Genomic DNA, 21,785 nt, shown 5'->3' with positions numbered 1-21,785 from the left:
CAACTGGGGTGGTGGGGGAGGCCTGGGGGCGAACCTGCCCTGGGGCATCTTGTTCTGTGGCGCTGAACTCAAGCAGAGCAGATGGAGAGTGGAAGGGGCTGGAGTTCAATCCCTGCTTTTGGTCTTTTACTTCTAAGTTGTTCAGGCCCCTGCGTTTCATGGGTCTTGGACATTCCATCCACTGCACCACATTCTGCTCTCTCCAGGCCAGGGAGACAAGACCCTCTTCCTTTGAACACTTGAAGATAGCTGCCATGCTTCCTTTCAGTCTTCTCTTTGGCACCCTGGTTCCTTCAAGTGCTGCTCATTCAGAAGATTCAAGTCCCTCACCATCTTGGTTCCCTTCCTCTTTTTTTTTTTTTTTGGTATTTTAACTGTTTTACTATTGAAATATTTTCATCCTATCCCTTTCCAAAAAAATCCCACTCATTTTCCTCCCCACCCTGCCCCCCCAACAGCCTTCTCTGCCCTTCTGTACTTTATTTCAAAATTCTGTGCTCAGTGGCCATCTTGAAATGTGTTCATTGGGCAGCCTTATCAAGCCATTTGTGAAAGAAGCAGCGGAGTAGATGAGAAAAGAAGCTCTGTCCATGGTTACTGTAGGGCTTTGGCTGCTAGCTCATAGGCCAGTTCTATCTCCTCAGCATCAGCAAATCCCTCTGGCATAAGCATTACGCAGGTATCTTTGCACCCCTCGAAACAATTCTGGGATAGAAAATCCCCAATATTTCTTACATATAACCTGTACAATGTGGAGCTTGAGCAGTAGGTTGCAATCAGCCAATGAAACTCATCACCATCCAGAAACTTTCTGTGGGAGACCCCTTCATCTTCTGCACTTGTCTCATTAATCTCCTCGGGAAGTGGTGATGTCAGATAGTTGTCTGAAGAACCTTCAGGGCTTTCAACAGCCCCTTTCCCAAGTTGGCATTGAGTGCTGGGTTTGAATTCTTGATGTAGGCAGAAAATTTGGCAAAAGATATCTCTCCCAGCTGTGTTGAATTCTGGGGTCTTAGCTGCCAACTTGGGGTACCTAGGGAGACTCAGCACCTCCTCCAAAAACTCTTCAATCTTGTTAGTGTCCATGTGTACTTCAGTGCCATACAGTAAAAATGGGAGCTGACCTCTAGGGCACAACTTCTGTACTGTCTCTGTTCTCGTCTTGGTGTCTATAGTGGTGACACTGAAGGTGACCATGAAAAGTCTTTGGGAGAAGGGGCAGCTTCCAATCTTGGCCTTGACAGACAACTCACACACACATACACACACACACACACACACACACTTAGACACACCAGCTAGGTCCAAATCCTCCCCCACCCCCCATTCACCCCCAACTCCTCCGGTTCTCCTCCTCTTAATGCAATCTTCTAGTTTGTCGATGGTTTTTGTAAAACATGGTTCTTAGAACTGAACACAATCTTCCTCCAGCTTTGGTCTGTCCAGGGCAGAGTATAGTCAGACTAACATGTCTCTTGCTCTGGGTGGTATGCCTTTCAATATGGCCCAAGCTGGCATTGCTTTTGGGGACTTTCTTATTAATTCTACTGATATGTTGAGTTTTCAATACATAAAAAATCCTAGATGTCTTTCATAAAAAATGTTGTTCAACCATGCTGCCCCATCCTATATTTATTCAATTTGGGTTTTTTATCCAAAGTATAAGGCTTTTCATTTGTTCCCTTAAAAATTAGTCTTAGATCCACTTCATTGCTCTAAGCTATTAAAATCTTCTTGGACCCTGACTCTCTTCTAACTGATTAATTATACCACTCAGATTTGTGTCATTTGGAAACATTACAAGCATACACTGACTCATCTGAGTCAATGGTAAAAATACTGAACAGCATAGGGCTTATAACAAATATCCAAGCACTCCACTAATGACCTTTGTCCAACTTAAGATGACTACACTTGGAACTACACTGGTTTCTCAACCGCTCCCGAAACTACTCAACTATACTGTTATCGAGCTCCCATCTTCCCATCTTGTCTGTAAGGATTGCATGAGAGGAACTGTCAAGTGCCATGCTGAAATTCAGGTTTGTTATGTCTATAGCATTCCCGCATATAGTCTAGCATCCTTACTAGCAAAAGAAATGGCACTATTCTGGCATGACTTGTCTTTGATGATGCCATGCTAGCTCTTAGTGATCATGGCTTCTTTTTTAAATGCTTATAAATCATTTCTTAGAAAATGTCTTCTCAGATTTTGACAGTAATCAAAGCCAAGGTCACAGGTCTATAGTTCCAGGATTCCACTTTCTCAACTTTAAAAAAATTGGGACATTTCAATAATTTTTCAAAAATCATCGATAACAGAGTTGTCCCATTGACCAATTCTTCCAGTATCATGGAATAGGTTCTATTGTTCTATTTTATTGTCCTGGTAATTTGACTTAATGTCGGGTCAGCCTGATCTCTCCATCTAACATCTCCCTAATGTGGGTTGCCTGTTACCTGTATGCCCTAGGCTGTTAGATACTGAGATGGGTGCCTGTCTGCACAGGAAATGTTTAAGAGGCTCCTTACCTGAGACAAAAGTTAACTTCTTTTCATGATTTTTTTTGTTGATGATGCCTTGTGTCTACTGTTCTAAATGATTATCTGGCATAAAGAGTTCTCTTTGCCTATAATTATTAAGTATTTAATTTTGTAGATAGCATGTTCTGGTTCTATGTAGCCTTGAAGCCCAGAAGACCTGGGTTCAATTTCTGCCTCTGACACATGCCAGCTGTGTGACCCCTGAGCAAATCACTTAATCTTCCATTGGTCTAGGCAACTCCACATATAAGTTACAGAGAAGCTGTTCAAAGGAATTTCTTCACCCTGAATCTTCCTATGCCAGGGAAACCACAGGTACAGTCCCTATGTGTTTCAAAATAACTCTAGTCCTCTCAAAAACAATTTTCTAAGTTACCCACCCATTTTTAACATGAAAGGTTTAATTCGAAATTGGCTGAGACAGAATGATGTCATCCCAAATCTCTGTGATAAGAACAGCCCAAGAGAAACCATGCTCAGAAAGAGAGATCTTCGCTTCAGACTGAAGCTTAGAGGAATAGACCTGGTCTAGAGAAAAGGTTTGGCTTCATGCCATTTCAGAAGAGGAAGCCAGCTGTTTTGAAGTCCAAATGGGCCATATTGCTGTCACTTTGCAGACACACATCCATGACTTAGGTGCATTCTGTATGACTCATTCCATTAAGGTCAGACCATTAGTCCTTGATTAGATGAGCCACTAGATGGCACTCATCCTTAGTAGCTTATGGTTTGGAAGACTTGCTCCCTTTGGCAAAGCGGCTGCTGAGGAGAGGTTCAGGAATATCCATTTAGGATTATAAAATAATTTCTTGACTGGCTAATTTAAAAAAAAATAATAATAACCTACTTAACAGTTACAACAATACAAAGCCGCTCAGCAGAAGACATTTTAAAGAGGCAAATAGCTTAGGAGCTTTACTCGCTAGACTCACCCTATAAATTACCTAATGTTCACCCAAAGTAATATTGTGATTTACAGTTATCAGTGTCTGTAGGTTAGGATTTCACAGAGTCCCTCTGGTTATCTCCTTCCAGCACTAATGGCATCTCTGTGCAGCTGCTAAGTATAACTCCAGTAGCTAACTGCTGTAGGACACATGCCTGGAGTCTGGAGACCCTAAGGCAGATTTGACTTTAGTCAACAACGTGCTCATTAGCTATTCATTCACTAGCTGTTTAGTATTTTTTCAAATTGGGCAATTTCTCCCACTCTGGGGGACAAATAGTTCTTCTTTTCTACTACTGATGGGTGGAGGGAGGAGGGAGGGAAACAAATCCAAACTGGGAAAAGTGGTCATTTTCTCGTTTCCTCTTTGCCACCTGACTGCTCCAAGCAAGAAGACCTGAGCCAAAATGGAATGCCCCTCTAGTTCTTAAAACTCTAGAATGTAGATGAATTGTTGGTGTTCATCCTTCATTCTCAAAAAGGACCAATGAAATTACAAGAATGATGTCTTGACTTGCACGGCCTCACTTTCTCCTCCAGAGTCATCAAAGTCCAGTGGCTAGATAGGATTCTAGAACTTTCAGGTCACCTAGCTCGATGCCCTGATTTTACAGATAAGAAAAACAATCTAATTCCTGCTAGATGTATCTGGTCTTGCTTAGAAATGACTGAGATCCTATTCTTCTCATAGGAGTTTTTTGTTTTGTTTTATTTTTGGTGAGGCAATTGGGATTAAGTGACTTGCCCAAAGTCACACAGTTAATAAGTGTTACATGTCTGAGGCCGGATTTGAACTCAGATTCTCCTGACTCCAGGGCCGGTGCTCTATCCACTGAGCCACCTAGTGGCCCCTTCTCATAGGATTTAAAACTAGAAGGCCCTTTAAAGATCATCTGGTCCATTCATTTTACAGATGAGAAAACTGAGGCCCAGAAGGGATAAAATGATTACCTAAGGTCATACAAGACAGTAAGGGGTTGAATTGGGGTATGAACCCAGACCTTATTCCAAAGCCAAAGCCAATCTACTCATCCTAGCTCTCTAGAGTGAGATTCTAAATTGTCAGTTTTTGCTGATAGGCAATTAGCCTGCCTAAAAACCACCCTGGTTTCTTATGGACACATATAAGAAGCCTCAAGAAAAACATGTAAAAGCGTTCAAGATAGATTGAACAGATACAATATAGTTATCTTCAGATCAAAAGAAAAGCTGATCAGGACATTTTAAGTCATTGAGAACTGACTTTAAAAACATCTCTGACATAACTGTGTGTAACTGTATGACATAGAATAGATCAAATAAAGTTATTTTAAGCAATAAGAGATAGTATGACTTGTTTTGCTTTCTTTTCTTTTGTTCTCCATTTTGGTATTGGTTGGATTATATTAACAAGGCAAATGAACAGCTTTGTGTGAGAGGCAGTGTGGTAGAATGGATGGAGAGTTGGCATTGGAGACATGAAGATATGAGTTCATAGTCCAGTCACACATATAGTTTGTGTGGCTCGGGGCAAGCCACTTAACTTCTCAGTGGTATAGACAACTCTTTAAGACTAAGATGTAGTAGATTTTCACGAAGAGAAGGAATTTCCTCTTCTGGAAGCTCCTCAAACCGATGTGTTCATAGGTCCAGTCTCTATCTCTATTTTTATTTAAACAAAAGTTTTGTTTTAAAAGCTTACAGAATCTAATAAAAGTTCTATAGGGATAGTAAATGTTCTCTGTTGTTCCACTACTCTGGCTATTCCTTCCACACATGTGGATGTCAAATATTCCTTTCACTTAGTGAGTTTCTGTGACCTCTCAAATTCATTAGCTGGTGGTCGATTGCCTGGTGATGAACTCCTCTGAACTTAACTAGGCTGATCTTTGCTAATAGATGCAGAGTTCATTCCTCAGCCCATATTCAAACCTTGCAAGTTGGAAGGCCCTGCCAGAGTATATGGTTTGCTAGCATAGCCTTGGATAATTCAGAGTCCTTTCCATTCCATGCCAAGGCATTGGAATAGGACTTTATTAGAGACACATCTCATTGATTATATGTAATATGCATGAAATGTAGCAAACATGCAAAGTTTTCTGGTCCTCAGGCCTAAGCCTACGTTGCTGGCTCTGTAATCCTAACAAGCAATGACAATTCACCCTAAAGCAGCATATGAAGCAGAGGGCACAATCTAGGTAGGACCAGAGAAACTTGCTGAGGATTTGCTAAACCCTCCATCAGTGATAGGAATGTCACCCTGCTTCTGACCCACTGCCTTGCTATGACCTGCATTACCTGTTTCCCTGGTTCCTGACTACTGCCTGGTTTCTGACCCACAGCACTACCTTGAAATAGAGCACCTGTGTACTCTTTCATTTCTGAGAGTGTTCCTCATTCAGGATACAGTGTCTTGCCCTATCTCCTATACCAGTGGGCTCCCTATTTGCTGATAGTTTGATGGGCTTGACTGCTTATCCCGGGCTCACTCTAGACCAAGACAGCTGCCATGCCTAGACAATACTTTTTCTTTCCTGCTTTGCCTGGTCCTGGCTTTCTACTCTGTTTCTATGATCTCTAACTTGATACACCATGGACCTACCAGGACAAAAATCAGGGAAACTAGACAAGGGCTCTGTTCAATAAAGGTGTTTGATTAGATGAGTGACATCATCATAATGGCATTGTAGAATGATTGTTCTGAAGTAGGAATAGGCTAGAGACAAGAAAAACTGATAGAAAACTACCAGAATAGTTCTAGCATGAGATGATAAACTCCTGGAGTTTATCAATCAACCAATCAATCAATAAACATTTATTAAGCACCTTCTATGTGCTATGCACCATGCCAAGCAATGAGAATACAAAAAGAAGCAAAAGACAGTTGTGCCCTCAAGGAGCTTACAATCTAATGAGTGAGACAACATGCAATAAATATATACAAAGCAAGTATGTATACAAAGGCAGATCTCACTCTGTGTGTGTGTGTGTGTGTGTGTGTGTGTGTGTGTGTGTGTGTGTGTATAAAGCAAGGATATAGGATAAATAGAAAATAATTAAGAGGAGTTAGGGAAGGTCTCCAGTAAAAGACAGGATTTCAATAGGCGGAGTGGAGAAGGATTCCATTCCAGCCATGGGTACAACAGTAAGAGATAATGTAAGAGCTGAGAGATGGAATGCAGTGTTCATGGAACAGGAAGGAGAACAGTGTCACTGATTCAAAGAGTATGTGGTGGAGAGTAAGGTGTAAGAAGACTAGAAAGGGAGAAGGAGACTAGGTTATGATGGGCTTTGAATGCCAAACAGAGCGTTTTGTATTTGAATAGTTTATGGTTCTCTGGTTGACCTGGTGTCCAGCTGAGAACTTCTGATCCTCGCAACTTGAGATGACTCCAGGAGATCTTTCTGCCTTTCTTCTTCCAGTCATAATCTGTATTTCCTTTAACCTTTCTTCTAATCTAAAAGCTTGTGATACTATTGCTGATAATAGCTGACATACATTATCTTAACTAAGCCTCATAACAACCTTAAGGAGTACTGAGGCTCAGACAGGTTTTTCAGAACCATAAAAATAACTTCATCTAGACTTCCCCAGGAGGTTTTTCTGACCTTTTAAGAAAATCTTTATTTTTCATTCCTTGTAAGATTAAAGTAAAACACTCATCTCCTTTCTTTCCTAAATCTATATAGGACTTGCTAGTTAACAGCTCTCCTAGCTGATTTCCCTTAGCAACACTTGGCAACTGACTTTTCTTAGAATTTACCTGAGCTACGGAGTTTAAAGTGACACCAGAGAGCTCTTCCTGCTCAATTTCTCACATGGCTGCAGCCCTCTGGACCTCATCACGCCCCTATGCCCCTGAGCTAGGCACCCTCTCATCCCCTCCTCATCCCCTCACTTTTCAACTTCTTTTTATGTGTTATCTTCTCCCATCACATTGCGAGCTTCTTGAGAGCAAGGGATTATCTTTTGCCATTCTTTCTATCACCAATGTTTAGTACAGTGCCTAGCACATAGTAGGTGCTTAATTACTGTGTATTGATTAACTGGCAATACTTGGCAAGTGGATTCTCTTAGATTTTACCTAAACTACATGCTGAATTTAAAGTAAAAGAGTAAAAATTGGACAAAGTTACTTTTTTTTTTTTTACCATAGTTATTATTAAATCTGTGAGCACAACATTTGAACTATGAGAATGGTAGTATGGCCTAATGAATAAAGAGCCAGCCTTAAAACCAGGAAGCCCTAGATTCTAGTTCAGCCTTTTACATATACTGGCTGTGTGACCCTAGGTGAGTCATTTGACCTGTGATTGCTCTAGGCAGTTCTCTAAGGTTACAAATTGCAGGGAAGATGCTGACCTTAATTTGTTGGGGGGAGCTTCCTTACTTGGGTGTTCCCTAAACTAATGAAATTAGAGGCACACTCCCAAGTTTATATTAACTCTATCTAATCCTGATTTTAAAAATATTTGCCAATTTTAAAACAGGATTTTGTTATATCTTAGAGGTAATTTTTTTGGAGCACAGGTCCAATTTTATAATAATATTCTGTGGGAAAATAGAATTTAACACTTAGAAAACTTATTAATGAAGGACGGTTATGATCCATACACCAGATTAAGTAGCATTTAGGTGATTATCCAAAAACACTTCCAGAAATTGAATGCATTAGATGTTAAGGAGATAAATTTTTTTTTTAAAAGTTAGATATGATAGACCCACGAAATTGAAAGGAAAAAGAAAGGAGTGTACTGTTTTTTCAACTGTTCATGACACTTTCACAAAAATTTACCATATATTAGGGCATAAAAATCTTACAAACAAATGCAGAAAAGCAAAAATATTAAGTGCATCCTTCTCAGGCCATAATGTAATAAAAATTACATTTAATAAAGGGCCATGGAAACATAGATTAAAAATTAATTAGAAACTAAATAATCCAATTCTAAAGAATAAGTGGGTTAAAGAACAAATCATAGAAACAATAAGTAATTTTTATTAAAAAGAATGACAACAATGAGACAACATACCAAAATGTATGGGATGTAACCAAAGCAGTACTTAGAAGAAAATTTATATCTCTAAACATTTATATCAATAAAATAGAGAAAGAGCAGATCAGTTTATTAGGCATACAATTTTTAAAAACCTAGAAAAAGAACAAATTAAAAATCCCCAATTAAACACCAAGTTGGAAATTTTGAAAATCAAAGGAGAGGTTAGTAAAATGGAAAATAAGAAAACCATTGAACTTATATATAAAAGTAGGAGGTGGTTTCATGAAAAAATAAAATAAAATAGATAACCCCTTGGTTAACTTGATTTAAAAAAAGAAGAAAGAGGAAAACCAAATTACCAGCATCAAAAATGAAAAGAGTGAATGTACCATCAATGAAGATGAAATTAAAGCAATTATTAGGAGTTATTTTGCCCAATTATATGCCAATAAATCTGACAATCTAAATGAAATGGATGAATATTTACAAAAATATAAGTTGTTCAGATTAACAGAAGAGGAAATAGAATACTTAAATAACCCTCTCTTAGAAAAAAGAAATTGAATAAGCCATCGATGAACTCGCTAAGAAAAAACCCCAGGACCAGATGGATTCAGAAGTGAATTCAACCAAACATTTAAAGAACAAGTGATTCCAATATTATATAAACTACTTGGAAAGATAGGTAAAGAAGGGTTCTACCAAATTCCTTTTATAAGACAAATATAATGGTGATATCTGAGACAGGAAGAGCAAAAACAGAAAGAAAACTATAAAACAATTTCCTTAATGAATATTGATGCAAAAATTTTGAATAAAATACTAGCAGGGAGATTTCAGCAACACATCACAAAGATCATACATTATGGCAAGGTGGGATTTATACCAGGAATGCAGGGCTGGTTCAATATTGGGAAAACTATCAACATAATTGACCATATCAAAAATGAAAACCACAAAAATCATAAGATTATCTCAAAAAATGCTGAAAAAGTTTTTGATGAAATAAAATACCTATTAAAAACACTAGAAAGTATAAATAAATGAAATTTTCCTTAAAATGATAAGTTGTTGAATTTGTCTGACTCTTCATGAACCCGTTTTGGGATTTTCTTAGCAAAGATAATGGGGTGATTTGTTATGTCCTCCTCCAGGTCATTGAACAGATAAGGAAACTGAGGCAAACCAGGTTAAGTGACTTACCCAGGGTCACATGGCTAGCAACTGTCTGAGGCCAGATTTGAACTCAAGAAGATGAGTCTGCCTGACTCCAGGCCTGGTACTCTATCTACTGGACTACCTAGCTGTCATCATTTTGGATTACATTCCTTTTTCCCTCCAGCTCCTGGCAAAGTTAGATTTCCTTGTGCAAAACTTTTTTATTTTATATAATCAAAATTATGCATTTTATCTCCTAAGATCCTCCAAATCCCTTGTTTGATCATGAACTTTTCTCCTATCCATAAATATGATAGGTTTTTATGTTTCTCTAATTTGTTTATGATATGACCTTTTCTATCTAGGTCGTGTGTTCATTTGGAAATGACCTTTATATAAGACACAGGTGAGGTGTTAGTTGAAATCTAACAGAAGCCTCTGAGGGATGGAACTATTTCATTTTCACTTTTGTAACCCCAAAGCCTAGCAAAGTACTGGCATATGCTTCAAGAATATTTACTGCATTGAAATTAATGAACACTCACTCTGACTATTTCTGGAATACGGACTTTGAAAGAAAAATATTTTTCAACAGGTTATCCTGGGCAACGAATTCATCATCTAGTGGCCAACCTGTAACAACCTTCTGCTGGGGAAAGGTTAAAAGCATTGAATGCTCTATTGCCAAAAAATCATAAATGTAGTTGGCCCAAAGGGCAGTGGAGGAACATATGGTGGGCTATCAATATTGCCAACAATGGCCTTTATTCAAGAGGTGGCATTAAGACCACCATGCAGGAAATGTATGACTGGAAAAGGAGGTGGGCTGCTCATGGGAATGAAGATGAAATAGACAGCCCAGGGGTTACACTAGTAGTTACTAACTGTTAAATGACCCTAAAGAAGGTCTCCAATGTATCAGGCAGACCTTCTCTTAGGGAACACTGGCAAGAATCATATAAGATATGAAGACACGGATGGATTCGGATGTGTACTAATGCCCAGATAAACTCAAAAAGGACCCCTAAGTCTTATTTATAGGATAAAATTAAATATGGTAGAACATTTTTGTGCCTATATTTGGAAGTCAGGATTTCTTGTTGAATAGGAATTTCTCCCAGAGTTGATTCTACCAAAAGCCCTTTGAATTTGGAATGTAATATGTGTCTGAGACAATTCTCTACATTCTATTAATCCTAACAAAGCTTTTTACTTTATTTTAAAGCTTTCATAATCAAGCTTGTCAAAGACATTCTTGTAACTTGTGAACTCTACATTTGTCCATTAACCATGCTTCTTTAGCTAGCAAAGGGAAAATGTGCCATAAAAACAATTTTGAGGGAAACTGTCTATTTCTCCCACCCTCCACAACTCCCCCCTGAAGTGGCTGGTACTGCCTCGTTCCATTGGAGCCCTGCAACGATGCAGTCCTGAGGGTCAGTACAACTGTACTACATTGTAATGAGGTACTTCTGATAACTAAGCCTTCTGGCTTGGACAGGGTCCAAGTTCAATTTGTTATGTTATATTGAATTCCATGCCATAATGAGGCTTCCATTTGTGTTATAAATATGATTCATGGAGAATATGAGCATATAGAATTTGCCCTTAGGTAAAACTATAAGGCAAGTGAGGTTTTCCCCCCTCAGTGTCCTCTGGACATTGGATCCTGGACACCCCCTATCCTTTCTGGAACTTGCTTCTCCATTTTAACCCTCTGTCCCCTTATGCCAATTCCCTCATGCCACCCACTGAATGCTCAGGGATCCCTGTTGTGGTATTTTCCTCGTCTCCCCACAGTTTTCTATGATCCTAACCTTTGTCTCCCTCAATGCCTACCGACCTTGGATGCCATTCCTGATACCTTCATAAGTTACTAGCTAGATAATCTGATGACCAATTTCTGCTAAAGCTATAGTGGGGTCTGGCTGCTTAACGTGCTACTGTCTCCCATATAACATTTGCTTTTAATAGTCAGTTCTTTGCCCTAGAAGAATGAAAACCAATATGAAACTTCAAATGCCATAGGGACCAGTGGGGAAGATATTTTGAATGTTGCTGAGCCTTTATACACTCCTTAAATAATATTGCAGGAATGGCTGTCTAGTCCTTCCAGTGAAGGGTCCACTTCTCATAGAGCTAGCTCATTTACCCTCTAACACAAACTTCCTATCCTAAGCGAATGAATTGCCTTATTTCCCTTTAATCCATCTTGCTCATTACTACCTCCCTAACTTTGTTTATGTTGTTACCCATTCTTGGAATCTTCTTTATCTTTTTACTTGTCTAATTTCCTATCCATTCTTCACAACCCAGTTCAAGATCCACGAACTTTTCCCCAAACTCTTCTGTTACACATTGCTCTCACTCTTTTCTGAAGACCCATAAAATGTATTATTTGTATCAGTCACTATGGCACTTATTCATACATCTTACAAAGTTCTCTAATGAATATATCTGAATATATAGTGTATGGGCATATATGTATCTATTTTCATACATGTATACACACATATGTATATATAAGGTGTCCCAAAAGTCTTAGTGCAGTTTAAAGCTATTAAAACTTAAATGTGGACACACATCACACATTTTTAGTATCTCCTATGAGATTATAATTTCCTTTATGGCAAGGAGAAGGTCTTTTGTTTGGTTTTTCCTATACCTTCCAATGCTTATCACAATGGTAATCATGGTAGGCACTCAATAAATATTTATGGAATCCATCTCTCTAAAGCACTTCTGTGAACTTTCAAATCTAATATTAAAACAATATTTTACGAGGAACTTAGTGTCACTATTCATTTGGGAAAAAGGGCAATTGGGAAACTAGCATTTGAGTAATACCAAATATTTTCATTTTTTCTTGATGTACTTTTGTGAACCGTCAAATTATAGGGCACAACTACGACAATTTCTGTGGTTTCTTGTCCCCATGGCCTGCCCCCTTAACGGCACCTAACCAGGTCAATTAGCCATGTGCAGCCAACAGACTAGGTTGGCTAGACTGTCTGCTCTGCAAAAGAAGATATCCTCCCAGTTCAGAGAGGAAGAAAAGTCCACTGTCCCCACCTCCCTTACTCAAGATCTAATTCCTTCACCAGTGAGTCCCTGGTATAATAAGCTTTGGAGCACTATAACCACGCTCTATTATCCATACACACCAGAGACAGATTCCTGGTTCTTAATGTCACACCTTATTCTCCATTCCTTCCAGAGATTATAGTCCTATCACCGGACTTTGGTCCCCTTGGGTGGGTATCTGCTATCGGATATTGCCAATATGGTCTGTTTACTTGCGTCTCTTCCTATATTGCCCGCTACCAGACTTATGCGATGCCATGTTTTGCCTCCCAATATTTGGACCTTTGCTGACCCCTAACCCAGGCACTGAAGATCTGCATGGTGTCTAGATTCCAGCCTTCTCTGATCTGGCATGATCTTCATGCCTGAGCCTCGGTTTTGACAGTGAATGTTTTTTCATGTTTTTTTCTCCCCCTCAACTGTTCCTCTACTGCAAAGGGGTGTGTGTGTGTGTGTGTGTGTGTGTGTGTGTGTGTGTGTGTATGTGTGTGTACATTGTCTAGAACCACAGAGTTAGGAGGAACTCAAGTTGAACCCCCTCATTTTTAGATAAAGAAATGCAAGTACAGAGAGATAAAAATGACTCATCAAAAGTTATATATCTAGTTAGAGTCAGAAGGGAACTCAGCTCTCCTCACTGCTAGCTCACGTTTCCTTCACTATACCTCAATGCTCTTCTCAGAAATCCTTACTTAGGGTTCTAGGACCCTAGGTTTAGAACTTGAAAGGACCTCAGAGGTCATCTAGGTCACCGCTTCACCACTTCACAGGGAAAACTGAGGCCCTAGGTGGTACAGAAACTTGTCAAAGGTCACAGTGTCAGAAGCAGGATTTGAACTTATGATTTGAAAAACAGACCTCCGTTTGCTTTTCTGTTCCTTAAATGGCTAAACAGGTGTAGTTTTTTTTTGTTTTCTGGTTTTGTTTTTTTTAAAATTTAGACAATGACTAGCCAGGGAAGAGCTTAGTAAATTTATAGGTGTCCCTTTGGATGGTTGTTTTTTTTTTTTTTTCATTAGAGTCTGTATATGCAGCATTATTATATATCATCAGCTCTCATAGACTTATGTCATCTCTTTGCTGATGATTCTCAAATCTATGTTTCCTGCTCCAATCTCTGTGCTAACCTCTAATCTTACAATGATAACTGCCTTTCAGACATTTGACTGGATGTCCAGAAGACATCTTAACCTCAACATGTTCAAGACTGAACTCATCTTTTCCTCTAAACCCTACCCCCTCCTACCTTCCCTGTTATTGTAGGGAGCAATACCGTCCTCCCAAGTCCCTCAGGCTTGACTCTAGGAGTCATCTTGGACTTCTCACTATCTCTCATCCCCATATAGAATCTGTTGCCAAGACCTGCTGATTTTACCTTGGCAATATCTCTCAAATATGCCCCCTTTTCTCCTCTGACACTGCCACCACCCTAGTGCAGGCCCTCATCACCTCACACCTGATGGGTCTGCCTACCTCAGGTCTCCCACACTTCCAATCCATCCTCTATCCAGCCAACCTCAAGTCCTCCCATGTCACTCCCCTACTCAATACACTTCATTGGCTCCCTAATATCTCCAGATCAAATACAAAATCCTCTGTTTAGCATTCCAAGCCCTTCATAACTTCCCCCGCTCTCCTCACCCCCAACTTAGTCTTCTTATATCTTATTCTACGCTTTTTTGTCTCTTTGATCCAGTGACACTGGCCTCCTGGCTGTTCCATGAGCAAAATACTTGGTGTCTCAGCTCTGGGCACTTTTCTCTGGATGTCTCTCATTCCTAGAATGTTCTCCGTCTTCGCCTCCACCTACTAGCTTCACTGACTTCCTTCAAGCCCAAACTAAACTACAGGAAGCCTTCCCCAGTCCCTCTTGATTCTAGTGCCTTTCCCCTCTAAAGTATTTCCAATTTTTCCTTATATGGCTTGTTTGTACTGTATTGCCCATTAGATTGTGATCTCCTTGAGAGCAGGGGCTGGTTTTTGCCTCTTTTTGTATCTCCAGCACTTAGCACAGTAATTGGCACATAGTAGGCACTTAGTAAATGTTTAATGACTGACTGACCTTTTCATAGCATCTACTTTCAAACTTGTTGAACTATTTCTATTTGTGAAAATGATTCATTCATGCACAGGGCCAGGCCATGCAGATAGTAGGTGCTCAGTAAATATTTGTTGAATGAATAGCCACATTTGTAACATTACACATTTCTACAGTACATAGACATTTCTAACACCCTGCGAGAGTATCCTTATGGTATAGATGAGGACACCGAGGTTCAGACAGTAACTTTCCCATAATTATGTAATTGTTAAGTGTTAGTGCTGAGATTCAACCAAAAACTATATGTGAGCCCATTTTTTTTTATTTTAAATAGGTGATTTGTTATTAAAATAAAACAAAACAGAACAAAAACCTTTTGTAGATGCTTTTTGACATCAGTCACTTTTTAATAACATACTTCCTGATGCCCCCACAGGGAGCCTACCTTTGTAACAAAGGGGAAAAAACACAGTTAAACAAAACCAAACCAACATGATTCCTGTCTGCCAGCATGTGCAATATTCTACACCCACAATTCCTTAACTCTGTAATGAAAAGTGGGAGGTACATTTCCTCATTTTTTTTCCAGGGTCAAGACTGGTCATTGTAAATACATAGTATTTAGGAGAAGCCAGGTTTTGAATTCTTGTTAAAATACAAATCTAATATATTGTGTATAACTTATATAATTAAACTTTCTATGTAGTACCAATACAATTTTCCAGGCAGATAGATTTTTAAGGTGCTCAATCTCAGCATAGCAATTGGAAAGAGAAGAAAAAAAAATTGGTCAACATACCTTTGTGGGGAGGGGTACTTCTACCCAACAAAACTTTGGTTTCATGTATGTGACTTGTGTCTATATAAAGAATGTGTTGCTTTTGAAAATATTTAGAAATTCTTTAATCTGGCTTATGCAAAGGGATACCTAGTCAGCCTCTCACGACAGAATATTTTAGCACAAACACAATTCAGGGAGGTTTTTGAAGTGAGTGGCCCTCAATACTCTGTTATTTATTCTATCCCTCCTACCTTCCCTTGAGCTTTCCAATTCAAGTTGTTTGTGGTTTAAGTAATGCCTCTGTTTTAAGAAACACTTTTGTCTATCAATTTAGGTACTTCTAAAGAGAGGTGAGAAAAGAATCTTTTAGCAACTTCAGTAAGATGCAGAGTGCTTTAGATAATCAAACCCCAGATTTATTCTTTTTCTCAATATTGAGAGACGGGCATTAAGGCTGAATTTTTTTCAAGGAGGAAGGCGATTTGCCTCGGAGTAACAATGGCAGCCCTTTTTCTTGTGTTCACTGATCTCAGTGTGTTTAGAATTTGAACTTTAATGAAATTCACTTCTTAGTTTTTTTTTTCTACCATACATAAGAAATGTTTATAATTATGCTTTAAGCATATTTATATTAAATTAAGGGAGTGTGCATATGTATGCGCACAGGTCTATGTGGACTCCTACATATACACACACATTCCATGTTGTTTTCTTCTCCTTGGCCCAATTAAACTCTTAAGGGGTTAATTTGGGTGCCTGAACACATGCAGAACTCCTTGGAGTTCAATGAGTGTTATGTTCATGTAAGGACTTCAGAATCGGGCCTGTGGCCTATTCCTCGAATCCTTACTTGAATTTCTTTTACTTAGTTTTCAAAAGATAGTTTCCCGGATCTCTATTCATCTGTACACTGTTCCTTCTCTTTCCCTTTTGTAAATCTGGACCATTCAGACCCCGGCCCTCTCCTGGGTTGCCACAAGTTCCAGCCGCCAGCTCCCTGTTGCTTGGCAACGGGCTCTCTGGCTTTTCTTTCTCTAGTTCACCACCGAATTGGAGATCAAAGCCCCCACATAGGCTGACTTATTTACTAAATGACTATGAGGACACAGCCTCTTGTTCTATATTACTTATATGGCTATTAAATACGCCATGGGTCCTCCAAACACCAGTGAAATACAGATCTCTGGGATTTTATTAAACGTTTCTTATTGAAATACACCAACAGGTTTATCTTACTGTTTCTTATTATTCTTTATCTTATATGAACTCTTCCTAATTTCAAAGTTGTCTGCTTTTAAAAATGAGTAAGCTGAACATGATTTTTTAAAAAAAAAATCAAATGAGGAAAATCTGTTTACTATAAGTTTATATTGCAATAATAATAAGTATTAAACATATACATATGTACACATATATATTATTTATCCTTATGCTCACTACAGGAACTTTTACCACCTAGCTCATCTCCTAATGGTAATTTGCTGTATATCTAACAACTTGTAAAAATGCTAACAGATGGTAAGCCTTCCTTTGTGTTTTATAAGAGGTAAACGTGCTCTGGATTTGTTGGTCAGCAGAGGTAACTCAAAATTCAGAAGCCCTGAAGACACTTTGGGGAATTGGAAACATTAAAACCTGCCTCCCCACACTCACTTGTGCACCCCTTCCCCTTTTAAAGACATGTAATTTCATTGGCATAAGAAACTCCTAAGTGAAGGATTCAACCAACGCAGATCATCACCCACTCTGCAAAACTTAAAAATACTGAAATGACATCTTCTTCAACTGGGAAGTGGGGAAAGTTCCGTCAGTTTGTTTTTAAACAGAGGCCTCAGTGATAAAGCATCATAACATTAAAAATTCATCACCTGCCAAATTACCCACTGTCCTGAAAAACTCCTGTTGCTAGGAAAAGATCAAAAAGAATCCTTGAGCCTCTTGGGGTGGGAGTGGGAGGTGGAGCTCTCGTATTGCTAAAAATCAACAAAGTTTTTTAAAATGTACACAGTTTTAGAATGCTTTGTTGTGCTGCCTTTGGTTGGGGCCCAGAACTAGCTGAGATTTTCAATTCATTTTGTCTTTTGAGCCACTAAGCAAGGCAACGTAATTTTCTCTCCTCATTTAATGTGCCAGTCCAAGAGATTTAATAGCTAGCATTTATGTAACCCTTTTTAGGTTTGCAAAACACTTTACATAGGTAATCTCATTTGATTTAAAACAATGCCAAGTCCTTTAATGAAGACATCTTACAACTAGCTTACTCTTGGGCTCTGGGAGGAAAATAATTATTTTGTATGGTGGGGACCCTTTTGACATCTGGGATGGGGTGATAGGTCTATGAAACATACCTCTTAGGCCAAGTCTGTATTATCAGGCTTTCATTGTATCTCTGTGGTCATATATATCAAGGAAACTTACATGATTTTAACATGCACAAAAGACTGTTTGAGGATCCATTTTAAAGTTCTTTTGCTCTACCAGTTCAAATGCTTTTTGGCAAAGAACAATTAATCACAATTCATATACGGCACTTAAAAGTTTATAAAAAGCTTCAAGTATTTTATCTCATTCAACCTACGCAACAACCCTGTGAAGTAGGTGCTATTATTATTCCCATTTTACTGATAAGAAAATTGAGGCCACAAGAGGCAATATCACACAGCTAGTAAACGTCTGAGTCAGAATTTGCACTCAGGTCTTTCTTATTTCAAGTCCAATGCTATATCCACTGCATTGCTAACCACCTTGAATTATATTTCACACAATGGTAGCTTGTCTTTTGGGGATCTTTCATTCAGTTGTGCAACTGCGAAGATACGGTCTTCTGTAGAAAATTAGAGTGCCTGCGTCTTCCCTTCTCGTACATCCATCAAGGGTACTCTCAATATATGTGTAGCCTATTCTCATAAAGCAAATGTAGGCATATCAATTAATAGTGATTGATTGCCTCTTGGCCACCTTTTCTGATGGCAGAGTCATCTATGACTCTTTCCATTCTTTTCAAATCTTCTTCTCCTTGAGATACCTTGTAAAACAAACCATATAGGATACTTTACGTTCAGGGTTGGGTCACCAGGATTCATTTCCTTGCTATGTACTTTGTTTTGTGCTGCTATGCTTCATACTCCATTTTTAAGTGCTATTTCTATCTCCTAATAATAAATATTCCATCAGAGACTGATGTGGTAGTTCCACTATCACTAGGAACAAAAATAAATCATCACAGAAGCCCTGACAGATCTCTATTCTGTTTTCTGTTTTTTTACTGTCCCCTTGGCAGATTCATCTATGAATGCCCTTAGGATAATGTGACTTGGTTGGGTCTTAAGCTAAGCTTTCAGCAGACTGATTTTTTACCATCACTGTTTATCATTATTTTATGATGTTGTTTGCAATCTTCCACCATCCTCCTCCCCAAGGGATTTCAAAATGAGTTTGTTTTCTAAACTGTGGTCCACCTTGACCACTATCTCTCTCTCATTGGCAAGGAAAGTATTTGTTGGTTAAAGCAGTTTCTAGTTCCTTTTGGCCTCCTACTTGTAATTAAAGCAGTTGGTTGTTTTTTTTTTTTTTGCAGGAAATGGTGAAAAATCAGTATAATAAATGTCTTTCTTCCATTTCTTATTTTTCAGTATTGATGGCTTATTTGAATAGGTTAAGTTGAAGTGCTTATGATTGTTATTCAGTATGTTCTTATCATTATCCTTTCTTTTAATACTGATTTTACGCATTTTCTAACTAGTTGATGATCTGACTGTACACAGTCAATTCTGAAATCCAAAAAACCTCTCACATCTACATAAAGTTGCCTTTTTTTCTTTTTTCTTTCTTTTCTTTTCCTTTTTTTTTTTTGGAAACCTTTGTTTTTCTGAATACTTGCTTTTTTTCCACCTAAGTAACGTTGTAAAATGGGAATCTGGTGCATATGCAGACCCCATCAACTCATGAAACCTCTACATGAAGGATGCTAAGGAATTTGCTGGGGAGAATGATGATGTAAGAAAGTGTCTTTAAGAAACTGTAGAGCAAGCAGGACATTCTGTAACTAGTTTCATTGACTCATCACATGACTGGGATGAGCCTTTTTCAATTGGTTGACTAGCTAAAACATATATATATATGATATATATATGATATATATGAGATATATATGATATATATGTGATATATATGTGATATATATGATATATATGATATATATGATATATATATGATATATATATACACACACGTATATACATGTATTTTATTTTTCCACAATTACATGTTAAAACAATTTTAAACACTTTTTTACAGTTTTGAGTTCTAAATTCTAGACCTTACTCCTCCCCTCCCCTCCTCCTCTTTGAGGTAGTAAGCAATCGATATAGGTTATACATATGCAATCATGTAAAAACATTTCCAAATTAGTAATTTTATACAAAAAGACTCCAACAGAGAGAAAGAGAAAAATAGAGCAGAATTCATAGCCTAAGGAACAGGAAGAAATGTACAAGAATGATATTTGAGACCTCAGCCAGCCAAAGGATTCATCTGGTAGTCATGCTGCATCTCCACCAGAAGTTGGTGGAACCAATGCGCGGTAGCATTGAGATAAGTTTGAGCCTGCTCTGCTAGAGACCAGGGTGGTATAGGGGAGAATATGCCCCAGAAGTATAAGAGAAAATGCTTGAACATTTTTTCTTGTTATATCTTTGAAGTAAATATCTTTTCGTAAAAACTATTCAATGTTAAGTGCTTAAATATAACCAGGGTTGCCTGTCAATGGCCCCAAACAATGGGGGGATTATACCTAGTGGGAGATCATGCTGATAGTTTTTGTTCAGTTGTGTCTGACTTTTTGTAACCCCATTTGGGGTTTTCTTGGCAAAGATACTGGAGTGGTTTGCCATTTCCTTCTCTAGTTCATTTTACACATGAGGAAACTGAGGTAAACAGGGTTAAGTGACTTGCCTAGGGTCACACAGGTAGTTAGTGCTGACAGCAATAAAGAAGAGAAATACCCCTACCATCTAGGGAGGGAAGGTGTAGCCTGCCTGACCCTGAGAAAGAGGGACAGGGGATACATATTAAACTTGAATTAATCATTTCATTTCTCTGGGCCTTACTTTCTTCATCTACAAAGCAAGGAATTTGAACTAAATGATTTTTAGGTTCCTTCCAACTCTTAAATTTTAGGATTTCTGTTTTAAAGATTCAAAGGCTCAGAATTGCCTGCACCTTCAAACAAATGCTTACTTTAAGAATAAATAGTCATTTAAAAGTAAGATCCCATCTTACATTAAATGCCATGATAAATTCAAAATGGCTATGTTACTTGAATATTTAAGATCATACAATAAAAAATTAGGAGACATATATCTTACACAGCTCTGGCTAGAGGTGAATTCTTATGCAAATGAGGGATAGGGCAGATTAAAAAAGACAAAATAGATAACTTTGATTACATGAAATTGAAAAGCTTCTACCTGAACAAAATTAATGCAACTAAGGAAAAAGAGAAGTGGTTGACTGCAGAAAAAAAATCTTTGTATCACATATCTCTGATAATGGTTGATAGGTAAGAGACTCAGACAACTAACTGAAATAAATAAAACCAAAAGCCATTCCAAAATAAGTAAGTGCTCAAAGGATTCAAACAGTTCTTAAAAGATTTGTGGTCTATTAATAGCCATCTATAGGAATTCACCAAATTACTAATAATAAGACAAATGTAAAATAATCCTAAAGTTTTGCCACACAACTAGCAAAGTGACAAAGATGATAGGAGATGGGAATTTTCAGTATTGGAGTAATTTGGAAAAATAGGCACACTAATGTGTTGTTGGCAGAGCTGTGAATTGATCCAACCATTCTGGAAAGCAATTTGGAATGATGTGAATAGAGTGACTAAAATATCCATACTACCTGACCCAGCTCCTTCACTGCTTGGCCTATACCCCAATGAGGTCAGTGCCAAAAAGAACAGCTCCATGTACTGGGAAATATTTTTAGCAGCACTTTTTTTGTGGTAGCAAGGAAATGGCAACAAGGTCTATGCCCATCACAAATTGTGGTACATGAATGAAATATAATACTACTGTGCTTCAAGAACTGATTAACATGATTAATTCAGAGAAGCATGAGATGACTTATATGAAATGTTGCAAAGTAAAGTAAGTAGAATTTGGAAAATAAAATATTCAATGACTACAACTATGTCAACGGAAAGAACAGCAGTAAAACAGTTGAACTGAATGCTGCAGAGTTAT

At 38.2% G+C, this 21,785-nt stretch overlaps 1 pseudogene; it reads right to left on the bottom strand.

Moving 5' to 3' along the window:
- Positions 1-594: 594 nt before the first annotated feature.
- The window catches only part of LOC114024248, a 32,445-nt pseudogene continuing 11,254 nt past the window's right edge, over positions 595-21,785 (bottom strand).

Source organism: Vombatus ursinus, unplaced genomic scaffold, assembly GCF_900497805.2.
Source record: "Vombatus ursinus unplaced genomic scaffold, bare-nosed wombat genome assembly UNPS02014820.1, whole genome shotgun sequence".
Lineage (NCBI taxonomy): Eukaryota > Metazoa > Chordata > Mammalia > Diprotodontia > Vombatidae > Vombatus > Vombatus ursinus.
The sequence above is the reverse complement of the archived record's forward strand: the minus strand, read 5'-3'. Positions and strand labels throughout refer to the sequence as shown.